This window comes from Girardinichthys multiradiatus, chromosome 23, assembly GCF_021462225.1.
Source record: "Girardinichthys multiradiatus isolate DD_20200921_A chromosome 23, DD_fGirMul_XY1, whole genome shotgun sequence".
NCBI classification, from domain to species: Eukaryota; Metazoa; Chordata; class Actinopteri; order Cyprinodontiformes; family Goodeidae; genus Girardinichthys; species Girardinichthys multiradiatus.
The window spans coordinates 9,675,059-9,685,967 of record NC_061815.1 but is presented as its reverse complement, the minus strand read 5'-3'; positions in this window follow the sequence as shown (position 1 = coordinate 9,685,967).

Genomic DNA, 10,909 nt, shown 5'->3' with positions numbered 1-10,909 from the left:
ATGACTAAAGGCCACAATATACTGTCTTACCAGTGGAGGGCTTTCAATATGTCAGTATGCTGAAGTGACAAATGGAACATATATTTGCTAATATGAACTTTGTAAAATGAATGGGGATTTTACTTAATAAATCCAAAGATATTCTTGCCAACAATGTGCAGTAATTCCTTTTTATATTTGCTTTCATAATGCCAGTTTTTATATTTTCTTTTAGCTTTTAAATTTTTATAATTGTTTTTTTTTTTTTTGACAGGATGGATTGATTGCTTCAAAGACTGTTCAAAACAATTGGAGGTATAAGTTTAAATTTGTTGCAGATTTTCTCTAATCCGCACATTTATACAAACAGACTCCAGTATACAGGTACATTAAAAAAAAATTGAATATTGCCTAAAAGTGCAATGTTTTTTGCCAGTCATTTCAGAAAGTGAAACAGTTATTTCACTTTCTATGTGGATTCATTCCACATAGAGTAACATATTTTAAGCTTTTATTCCTTGTAATTATGATGATTTTGGCTTACAGGTAAAGAAATCCCAAAATTCAGATCTCATTAAGGCACGTATACAAATGTTCGAAACCTCAAAACATATACAGGTCCTTCTCAAAATATTAGCATATTGTGATATTTTCCATAATGTCATGATGAAAATTTAACATTCATATATTTTAGATTCATTGCACACTAACTGAAATATTTCAGGTCTTTTATTGTCTTAATAAGGATGATTTTGGCATACAGCTCATGAAAACCCAAAATTCCTATCTCACAAAATTAGCATATCATTAACAGGGTCTCTAAACGAGCTATGAACCTAATCATCTGAATCAACGAGTTAACTCTAAACAACGAGTTAACTCTAAACACCTGCAAAAGATTCCTGAGGCCTTTAAAACTCCCAGCTTGGTTCATCACTCAAAACCCCAATCATGGGTAAGACTGCCGACCTGACTGCTGTCCAGAAGGCCACTATTGACACCCTCAAGCAAGAGGGTAAGACACAGAAAGAAATTTCTGAACAAATAGGCTGTTCCCAGAGTGCTGTATCAAGGCACCTCAGTGGGAAGTCTGTGGGAAGGAAAAAGTGTGGCAGAAAACGCTGCACATCGAGAAGAGGTGACCGGACCCTGAGGAAGATTGTGGAGAAGGGCCGATTCCAGACCTTGGGGGACCAGCGGAAGCAGTGGACTGAGTCTGGAGTAGAAACATCCAGAGCCACCGTGCACAGGCGTGTGCAGGAAATGGGCTACAGGTGCCGCATTCCCCAGGTCAAGCCACTTTTGAACCAGAAACAGCGGCAGAAGCGCCACCTGGGCTACAGAGAAGCAGCACTGGACTGTTGCTCAGTGCTCCAAAGTACTTTTTTCGGATGAAAGCAAATTCTGCATGTCATTCGGAAATCAAGGTGCCAGAGTCTGGAGGAAGACTGGGGAGAAGGAAATGCCAAAATTCCAGAAGTCGAGTGTCAAGTACCCACAGTCAGTGATGGTCTGGGGTGCCGTGTCAGCTGCTGGTGTTGGTCCACTGTGTTTTATCAAGGGCAGGGTCAATGCAGCTAGCTATCAGGAGATTTTGGAGCACTTCATGCTTCCATCTGCTGAAAAGCTTTATAGAGATGAAGATTTCATTTTACAGCATGACCTGGCACCTGCTCACAGTGCCAAAACCACTGGTAAATGGTTTACTGACCATGGTATCACTGTGCTCAATTGGCCTGCCAACTCTCCTGACCTGAACCCCATAGAGAATCTGTGGGATATTGTGAAGAGAACGTTGTGAGACTCAAGACCCAACACTCTGGATGAGCTAAAGGCTGCTTTCGAAGCATCCTGGGCCTCCATAAGACCTCAGCAGTGCCTCAGGCTGATTGCCTCCATGCCACGCCGCATTGAAGCAGTAATTTCTGCCAAAGGATTCCCGACCAAGTATTGAGTACATAACTGTACATAATTATTTGAAGGTTTACGTTTTTTGTATTAAAAACACTTTTCTTTTATTGGTCGGATGAAATATGCTAATTTTGTGAGATAAGAATTTTGGGTTTTCATGAGCTGTATGCCAAAATCATCCGTATTAAGACAATAAAAGACCTGAAATATTTCAGTTAGTGTGCAATGAATCTAAAATATATGAATGTTAAATTTTCATCATGACATTATGGAAAATAATGAACTTTATCACAATATGCTAATATTTTGAGAAGGACCTGTATTACTATAGAACTCTCTCACGCATAAAGCAAATGGAACATTTCAGCAAAATTATTCAGTATACCTAATATAAAGCATCCAGACACACTGAAAGAAAGATAGTCCCCCTATTCCCAGTGTTTAACAACGTTAGCAGAATGAGCATCCACTGGGCCAGATGGCAAAAAAATTCATTATTCAGACCATTACTCTGCTAATTGATGCACCACGTCCACACCCCACACATTTCATCACCCAAATGCATTCAGACATATAGCTAACTTTATCAACCTAACAAACCTCGATCCCACAATGGCTTCTATATGTCTATAAAGTACATGACCTGGACTGCAGCTCCAGGTGTGGTGTTAATGGGTTTGTGATAAACATGCCACAGGAAAACAGACCACTGCATCAGGTATTAGCTGTGAAGGAAGGGACTTTATTCTTGCCTGAAGTACTTCAACTTCTTCCTACAGTCCAAAAACATGATTAATAATTGGTCTTTCTATTTTATTTAGTTATGAGTGTGTGCATGCATGGTTATCGGTCCTGTGAGTCTATGTTTTGCCCATGACTGCTGGAGATACACCCGCACAATTTGGCAATGAAAAGAGGTACAGATGATGGATAGATGGATCCTAGTCAGGCAAAAGCAGAAACATTTTAATCTGTTGTTACAGTACAAGCTTTTCTGAGCAGTCTTTATTTAGATTTAGTAGATCTCCAGCTGTCAAGGATATGAACATAGGCATTAAAGGAGTTTTATTGTGTGTTTAAAAATCTAGTAAATATAAATACACCTGAAGGTGTGGGCACAAATTGCAGCAGTATAGCTGACAGTGCCAATGTGGTTTATTCATAATGATATGAAAAAAAATAAACAGTAGAAAATATTTAAGTAAAAGCACTTTATATCGGCAAATATGAAAATGTTAATATTGGGGATTAGATCAGAACCCAGAAACCTTTGATCAAAGCATTTAAAAAAATGTCCAGGTGAAAAAAAATCAGCTCGACTTCAAGACTGATATTTAGGTGCCGTTTAATACATATCACATTCAGGTTCATAAAGGTACATGCATATATTTATGTACTAATAAGGTGATGAATGATGTCATTTTAACAAAGGTTACCACATATTATCCAACTTTACAGGAGAGAAGTCATTAAAATGTAATATTTGGACTTTCTTGTACATCTACCTTTGACAGCTCAAACTAAATGTATTATACCTGAAATTATTTGGTCCAGCTAACTGACATCTCTAAATGGAATTTGTCATTCCCATCACTGGTATGAAAATGCATGCAAATTGCTTTTATTCATTGAACTAATGACCTTGAAACACATTCCAAAGGTTGAATCTAAATGCCAACAGCTTTTCTACTAAACATAATGTTTTCTAGGTTTTGTTTTTTACAATTATAGCTGCCAGAAGTTCTCTGTGCAAGTTGAGAGAGCCTTTAAAAAACAGGAAACAAGGCGCAGGTAATGTTGGATGCCTGGCTTTTCTCCACTGATGCACACTGTTCAAGGTATTTGCAACTGCTCATGTTTTATGCATGAGAGCCAAGATAGCAAACAGCAGCTGGGTTGGGGAAAAACATACAAAAGACAGAAATACAAAAAAATAAAACGATAAAAGCCAGAGAGAAGGAAAGTTCCTCAAACTTGGCAGAATTTATCACTGCAATCTTTCCAGACAGAAAGAAAATGAGAGTTTCTTTTAACGTAGACCAAACAGCCATGTTCAGAGATGATGCTTAGAAATCCTGCAGATTTGTTTCACTCTGCCCTTCTCTTCATATCCCTTTCCTCCCAGCCCCTCTTCTAGCCTTTCTTCATACTCCAAATCTCTCATATTAGCTTGCTATCTGTTAGGATTAAACATGTTGGTGTGCCAATAAGTCCTCATTCTAATTTGTAAACAATGCTAAGTCCTGCTCTTGGAGAAATACATTCAAAAACTAACACAAATGAAGAGTTACAAGCCACTGAAAGAAAATAAAAAAGATGAAGCACAGAATAAAAGGAAGGCCAACATGATGAGACAAACACAGACCAGAAAAAAAAACAAAAAACACCAAGTTTTGTTCAAATATTCAGTATAATTAAATGACTTTTTTAATAGACTAGACCATCAAAACAACTGAACTAAAACTTACTCAGAGGCAGTTATAATACACAACAACCATGTGTCTTTAGTGAGCAGTCTGAACTTGAAATGATTTGTCTTTTCTTTAGTTTTTTTATGGTCAAAACTCTGTTATAGAAAGTAAACACATTCTTTAAACTAAACGTGTCCACCAATATTGTTATTTTATACATTTTTTTCAACTCAATAGAAAAAAATTATTTGGAATAATTTACTATGTTTGTAAAGCTCCTTAAATTCTACCTGTCAGTTATCTCTAAGTATGTTTGTTTAAAAGGCAGTACCAATGTTTCATATGGAAGTAAGGAAACTTTATGGAAACTTAAAAATTCTCAGATAGGAAATTAAATTTCACACATTTCCTAAGCATTACATCGTCTACAATAGCATTGTGATTGAGCGCTGCCTAATCTACCACTAAAGATGTCCAGGAGGCCCCTGACTGAGGTTTTCCTCAGATAACATAGGAAAAGACCAGGACTTCTGGAATAATGTCCTTTGGGGAGGGGACTGCAAAACTGAGTAATCTGGACACCAGACCGAAGGGCATGTTTGGCATAAAGCAAATACAACATTCCAGCAAAACAAACAAAAAAAAAAACTCAAAAAAAAACAAAACTGTGAGGCACAGAGGTGATAGTCTCATGGTTTGGGGATGCTTTGCTGCAGCAGGACCTGGTCAGTTCATCATCATAGAATCCACTATGAATTCCACCATGTATCAGAGTGTGCTTGAGAAAATGTGAGACCGTCTGTAAAAAAATAAGCTGAAGCAGAACTGGACACAACAGTGACCTGAACCACACCAACAAATCTATGAAAGACTATCTTGGAATTAAATAACGAAAAGTTCTGTGCCTAGTCACTGCCCAGATTTCTCATTAAGATGCTGCAGGGGGACTTGAAACAGGCTGTGGATACAAGAAACCCCTCAAAAATTTAATATCTAAAAGTAAGGAGTGGGACAACCTTTCCTTAGACTAATGTCAGAGCCTGGTAGATGGCTACAAGTGTCTCACTGAAGTCATTTCAAACGAAGAGTTTAACACTAGCATTTTGGCGTTAGAGTGTTCTTACTTTTTGTTAATAGATTTGGTTTAATGAGTAAAACAAGAGATAAATGCCAAATAAAAATCAGACATTGTCAACATGTAAACAGTTCTTTAAAAATAATTGAATATTTAATGCAAAAAGTAATATATTTCTTTTCACATGACCCCCAAAAACTCACACTTACTTGAACTCACGCTTAAGAATCTGTGTAAATTGTGAAATATTTAGGTCATCGTGGGCAGCACCTGAGTCCAAACTGATTGTTTTCTTCTGCAAAGATGGTTTTTCTGTCAGTGAGTATATTGTGCATTGATCTCAGCCATGCATTTCATAGATATTTTCAGTAACAAGCCTTATATTTTACAGACAATCTGCTTTATCCATTTTGTGCCTCCATAAATGATCTTGGAAATTAAATTCACTAGTTAATTGCTAGTCTTAACCATAAAATGAGCTTTTTCTGAAGAAAGAAGCTGAATAATTCAGTTCACCTTTTCCCCAGAAGAATGTCAACCCTCATTTCAGGTATACTCAGAATTATTCATGTGAATGTGAAAATGGGCAACTAACTGTTCAAAATATACTTTCTATTTTGTTTGAGCCTCTATGTTCCTGCTCTTCACTCAGATTACAAATTCATATGATAATTTCATGCTCCCACTCTTAAAAACCATGAAGAATTTCCCCAGTTGCCCACAAACCACCGTACTCTCGCACAGAAAACACGACCACCGGTTGGTTTGATTGAAGATGGTACAAGGCAGAATGTATGCATGTTGGTAAATAATTGAAGCATTTTACAGAAGAGCCCAGTACTCTAAGTGTATTGGACTGGTGTGTGTGTGTGTGTTGGTACGTGTTGAAATAAATCTCTATTAGTATTTAGCCCCATAACAAATGGGATTTGGCAAAATCTGAAGGTCAAATCAAATAGCAAACAGTGCCTCTCAGCATCGTCCCTTTCTCCTATGAATCCTTAAAAAGCCACTCAGAGTACAGCAAACAAGGATACCTTTTGGAAAGCAGCCAAATCCTCAGCTTGTGGCCCCTCTCTAATAACAAAATCTATTCACCATCATAAATAATGTAGGCAACAAACTTAAGTTTCCATTGAAAAGTTTCCAACACCGACAAGAATTCAAGATTAATTCCCAAAGGAGGGAAGATTGAAGAACTTGATATTTTTAGAGGAACAGATGTAACACGTCAGGTATTACAAAGAATAAATATTTGGCAGTCACAAAGGTTTTGCTTAACTGATACCTGTCATGACCCATCATGTAAGAGGAAAAAATAAATTTTTTTCTTTTAAGTTTAAGGTTCCAGAACTAAAACAATCAAACAAAACATAAATGGAAAAAAAAAACAGCTTTATGTCCATGAATGGGCAAATTGATGAATCTGATCTAGTCAGAAACAAGAACTTTTTTCATCTTTTGTCACATTGCAAGCACAAACTTTAATGTATTTTATCAGGACTTTAAGTTATAACAAGTAATGCATTTTAAAGCAATGAGATGATTAAAAAATGTTTTTTATTTTTTATATTAATTTAAAAAAACTGTGACATTGATTTGGATTCAGCTCCATTAATTCTGATACCACTGAAGCCTGTTGGCTTCAGGATAACCTATTTAGTAAGGCAAGAAAAGTCTGGGGAAAAAAAAAAAAAAACTGTTCTAGGCAGCAAAAGACTTTAGACTGGGAGGCAATGTTCCCCCAAATTGTTCATTTTTCATGGGTTTTCACAAACTCCGAGTATTCATTGGATCACTGTGCAGGCACACCAGTTTCATACCTGAAATAATACCAAGTTACATGACTTACTAAAGGAATCAACAGAACAGCAGTAATTTCCTTTAGATACTGGTGATCTGGCCCACAATGAAAAAGACAGATCTTGGTTTTCTTTGGCTGTGTCCCCTATTGAGATGCAAAACAGAAAAAGGGGCGGGGGGTACAGCATGATGTAGAAAATACAATGATATATGATTACTGTTTATTTTTTTTTTAGCATTTCTACTAGTCAGTCTAGTTTAGACTAAACAGAAGCAAAAATCTGATAATACAGTTCACCTTATTTTCATATATCTGTCCTTCTCACTTCTCCAATGGTTGTACACTTTGTCCAGATGGCCCCACCTGATTCCTGATTTAACTTTTTAAACATCAGATGGTCCAAATATGCACTTCAAGATAATTTCTGAATGCTGTTTTGATACGATTCTTTAAACTAAAGCTTCGTTCACAGTCTGCACTGAATGCCTGAAATGCCTGAATGCCTGAAACCACATATCCACAGGCTGTGGATATGTGGTTACATCTAAATATTGCAGCCACCATGTCTGAAAATGTGCTGATTGTTGTTTACGTTTTAGCTTCACTATGTACTTGAATTCAGCAGATTCCTTGGTAATGGCCTCAATAGAATGTAGATTTGTGAGTGTGGCAATGTCTGTTGGTCCATACTCAAAACTGATGTCTGAGCTCAACGCTTTAATGTTAAATGGACACCGCTCCTTTAATTAATTATCTGGAAAATGAGCATCCTAGTGATCACAGAGCTTACTAATAAAAAGAGTAATCTCATCTCATCAGCTGATGAGGTTCTCATCACCTCTTTGACACAGTGACTCAACTGAACACCATTCTCATCCAAGAATTGGGAGTGCAACTTCTCAATCTTTGTCTAGCAATGCAGTGTCCTTCCATCACAGTCAGGTTGCATCTTTGCAAAGAAAGGCAGAGTTATGCCAGCTTGCCCAAAACATCTTCCAAAACAATGAGAGTAACCTTGAACTTTGAATCACCTAACGTTTTGTAGCAGTAATTTGCCATTGGATCTCTGTTAACACTCTCTTGCAGTATTCCTCAAGCAGAGTGTAGTTCCTCAGAACAGCCATTCAGAGCTTGGTGCCATGACACCCATCGCCTGTATTACAGTGTATCCTAATAGAGAATCTTTGCTAGGTAATTAATTTTGCCTCTTCACAGTGGACCCAGAAAAAGTGGAATATACAGTTCTAAGAAGAGTTTCAACATCATGCATCAAAAGCACATCTTTCCAGGCATCATCAATGCCCAAGTCCTCTCTATGGGCCACACAGTGTTGTTCTGTTTAAATAAAGCTGCAACCAAGCTGTGCTTTCCAAGTGTCACTCTGCACCATCGGAGGTCAGCATCACCCTTCTCTGCAAGTCCCTGCTTGGAGTAATGCTGAATTATTGTCTGCACAATATCATGATCAGTGCATCCTGTCAGGTGGATGATGCTGCTAAACACAGTTTTACATTTGATGTCATCTTCCTCTCTGTATTTAATATATAGAACTAGCATTTTGTGTAATGTTATGTCTGTACTCTCATCTACGATGAGCATATGTCAGGGTGCATTTTTAACTAAGTATAAAGTCTCATTCTGTGTAGTCTCAATGACTGAGTTCACAAATTCAAAAATGCATAATTTTTGCTTTGTCAGCTTTCTGGTAAACTTTGATACTTACATGCTATGTGATTATGGACTTATTGAACTGATAGCACTGATACTTTCATTTTGATGGTGAGTAAAATATTGTCAATTAGAACATTTTTACTTTCATAAGATTGGATTTATTTTTTAATGGTAGCTCTTTCCTCTTCTCTCGATCTTTAGCGCTCTCCTTAAATAATGTAATAATCCCCATTCCCATCTTTCACCTTCGTGAGAGTCCAACAGCATTTAAATAGCTTTTCAGCTGAATGTGACGCTTGAGATAGTCAAATTTCCATTTAGTCCACACTTTTCCCTCTGAAAACTCACTTGCTACCTTAGCTTTGTTGCATATTTTGCAATGCAGCCCTTTCTCACTTGAAAAATAATAAATCTCAAAGAGTTACACCTCTTTTGCTTCTGTTTGCATATACTCCGACAGCCATTTCATTTTAAAAGACCTGCACTTTTTCATTTTGACTTGGTGAGTGGATGTGCCACTGCCTGTCCGTTTCGCAATAATTAGCAGCCTTAACCAAACAGCGCTGTCAATGACATTGATTGGTCTAGTAAGTAAATACATGTGAACCACATCATATCATTGGTTTACTGTAGTCACATCCTGTTATCAACTGTCATTGAGTAAAATGGTACAGAGTAAATTATGTCTTTATTTTATTCAGAATTTAGTTTGGATTTCACTTATGATGTGGGTGCTGAAGACAGCTTAGAGGGAACACTGCTGGGGTGGAAGCTCATCTTCGAGCAGGTTAGCGAACATATAGATACAGTCTGAGGTAAAACAGAATGATTTAGATCATAGCATATTCATGTGTAGGAGTGGCCTAGTCAAAGTGTAGACCTCAATCCAATATAGAATATAAGGACGACTTGAAAAGTGACCAACGTTGAGTTTATCAAATAAAATCCTGATAAAATACATTCAGGCTTGTGGTTATGAAATGTGATAAGGAGTAATCAGAGGAGCACAAGCAGGTGTGTAGATGAGAAAACGGCAAACCGAAGCAGACATTGTCACAGTAACTCAATGTGTAGGTCTGTCAGGATCTGGGTTTTTGTCTGTTGTTTTGGTGCTGTTACTTTGCTTAGCCTATAGATGGCGTGGAACCTGGAGGAGAGGTGACAGGTGTTCATCATTCCCTTGATTACCTGCTGAGGGGTATATGAGGAGGAGGCTGCCAGCAACTCACTGCCAGAGTGTTGTCCCTTAGTGGTACAGCTTTAGCCACATTACCTTGTCTTGTTCCTTGCCTTGACTTCATCTAAATTTGGATTTTTGCTCCTTTGTAGGATTACCTGAACCTGACCTTGCCTTTTGTGCAGAACTTTGCCTGGATTTACCTCTTCCAGAAGGAAGCCATTAAACTCCATGAACAAAGAGCCAAACCTCTTGGACCTCGCTGGTTGGCCGCCTCCTGAATTCCTTACTCTTTGCAGACCATTCAAGAACCTTGTTCACCCTCCTCCTTTCCACCGCACCTACTTCTGAAGACCTGGACCCATTAATCATTCTGGCACACAGTTACTCCCATCCTCATCAATAAACATCTTGGTCTCTCCACTTCTCACCTTCTGGCAGATCTTTCCATTAACCCTGTAAGACTAACTCTTTATTCATTAGTTCAAGACCCTGAGTTTACCCTGCTCATCATCCTATTTGTTTTGCAGTTGGTTTCCCAGTTTCTGTTTCCCTGCTCACATCACTTCACTGTAAATAAACAGTCAGTCATTTTCTACCGCTTATTCCATAGTGGGTCACAGGGGAGCTGGTGCCTATCTCCAGCAGTCTATGGGTGAGAGGCAGGGTACACCCTGGACAGATCGCCAGTCCATCACAGGGCAACACACAAACAACCATGCACACACCTAAGGTCAATTTAGAGTGACCAATTAACCTAACAGGCATGTCTTTGGACTGTGGGAGGAAGCCGGAGTACCCGGTGAGAACCCACACATGCACAGGGAGAACATGCAAACTCCATGCAGAAAGACCCCAGGCCGGGAATCGAACCCAGGACC